The sequence below is a fragment of the Herpailurus yagouaroundi genome, unplaced genomic scaffold (genome assembly GCF_014898765.1).
Source record: "Herpailurus yagouaroundi ecotype Mexico unplaced genomic scaffold, PumYag 182, whole genome shotgun sequence".
NCBI classification, from domain to species: domain Eukaryota; kingdom Metazoa; phylum Chordata; class Mammalia; order Carnivora; family Felidae; genus Herpailurus; species Herpailurus yagouaroundi.
The window spans coordinates 59,296,095-59,298,344 of record NW_024412413.1 but is presented as its reverse complement, the minus strand read 5'-3'; positions in this window follow the sequence as shown (position 1 = coordinate 59,298,344).

Genomic DNA, 2,250 nt, shown 5'->3' with positions numbered 1-2,250 from the left:
CAAAACTAGAAGGTAGAATCAGTTCCATAAAGAGATGGGCTTGAGCTCAGCCATGGCACTGTGTCTCCTCAGAAAAATGGGGTAACAGTGGTTGTCTGACTCTGCCAACTACAAATGTACATCCTAGACTAGAATTCCAGGCCTGCTTCACAGTTCTTAGGTGGCAAAAGAGGGGACAAAAAGGAAGGTGAAGCCACAGCCCTTCTCTTACCATCTGGCCTAGTAAGTCTCTCCCCTATACTCTGTGTCTTCCTTTTTCCATTTCTCCTCTTTCATTGTATCATAGAAAAATCCTAGTGCAATTTCTGTGCTCCACCTTTAACTAAGATATTAGTTGGGTCAACCTTTATCTTTAGGAGTGCTCAGCTTGGATTCTACTAAATCCACACTCTTTGAAGTCTTTTTTTGTTTTAATGTTTATTTTTATTCTTTTTTAATCTTTTTTTTAACTTTTTCTTTTTTAAAATTTACATCCAAATTAGTTAGTGTATAGTGAAGCAATGATTTCAGTAGATTTCTTAATGCACCTTACCCATTTAGCCCATCCTCCATCCCACAACCCCTCCAGCAACCCTCAGTTTGTTCTCCATTTTTATGAGTCTCTTTTGTTTTGTCCCCCTCCCTGTTTTTATATTATTTTTGTTTCCTTTCCCTTATGTTCATCTGTTTTGTCTCTTAAAGTCCTCATACGAATGAAGTCATATGATTTTTGTCTTTCTCTAACTAATTTCACTTAGCATAATACCCTCCAGTTCCATCCACGTAGTTGCAAATGGCAAGATTTCATTCTTTTTGATTGCTGAGTCATACTCCATTGTTATCCATTTTCTTTATCCATTCATCCATCGATGGACATTTGGGCTCTTTCCATACTTTGGCTATTGTTGATAGTGCTGCTATAAACATGGGGGTGCATGTGTCCCTTCAAAACAGCACACCTGTATCCCTTGGATAAATACCTAGTAGTGCAATTGCTGGGTCGTAGGGTAGTTCTATTTTTAGTTTTTTGAGAAACCTCCATACTGTTTTCCAGAGTGGCTACATGAGTTGGCATTCCCACCAGTTTTGGTAGTGTATATGTTTTTAGAAATTTGTCCATTTGTTCCAGATTGTCCATTTTATTGGCATATAATATTGGCATATAATTGTTCATAATATTCTCTTATTATTGTTTTTATTTCTGTTGTGTTGGTTGTGATTTCTCCTCTTTCATTCTTGATTTTACTTATTTGGGTCCTTTCCTTTCTCTTCTTGATCAAACTGGCTAGTGGTTTATCAATTTTGTTAATTCTTTCAAAGAACGAGCTTCTGGTTTCATTGATCTGTTCTACTGTTTTTTTTTGTTTGTTTGTTTCGATAGCATTAATTTCTGCTCTAATCGTTATTATTTCCTGTCTTCTGCTGGTTTGGGGTTTTATTTGCTATTTTTTTTCCAGCTCCTTAAGGGGTAAGGTTAGGTTGTGTATCTGAGATCTTTCTTCCTTCTTTAGGAAGGCCTGGATTGCTATATACTTTTCTCTTATGACCACCTTTGCTGCATCCCAGAGGTTTTGGGTTGTGGTGCTATCATTTTAATTGACTTCCCTATACTTTTTAATTTCTTCTTTACTGTTTGGTTAGCCCATTCATTCTTTAGTAGGATGTTTTTCAGTCTCCAAGTATTTGTTACCTTTGCAATTTTTTCTTGTGGTTGATTCTGAGTTTCATAGCATTGTGGTCTGAAAATATGCACAGCATGATCTCAATCTTTTTGTACTTACTTAGGGCTGATTTGTGTCCCAGTATATGGTCTATTCTGGACAATGTCCCATGTGCATTGGAGAAGAATGTATATTCTGCTGCTTTAGGACGAAATGTTCTGAATATATCTGTTAAGTCCATCTGGTCCAATGTGTCATTCAAAGCCATTGTTTCCTTGTTGATATTTTGATTACATCTGTCCATTGCTGTGAGTGGGTGTTGAAGTCTCCTACTATTATGGTATTACTATCGATGAGTTTCTTGATGTTTGTGATTAATTGATTTATATATTTGGGTGCTGCCATATTTGGCACATAAATGTTTACAATTGTTAGGTCTTCTTGGTCTATAGACCCCTTGATTATGATATAATGCCCTTCTGCATCTCTTGACACAGTTTTTATTTTAAAGTCTAGATTGTCTGATATAAGTATGGCTACTCTGGCTTTCTTTTGTTGACCATTAGCAAGATAGATGGTTCTCTATCCCCTTATTTTCAATCTGTAGGTG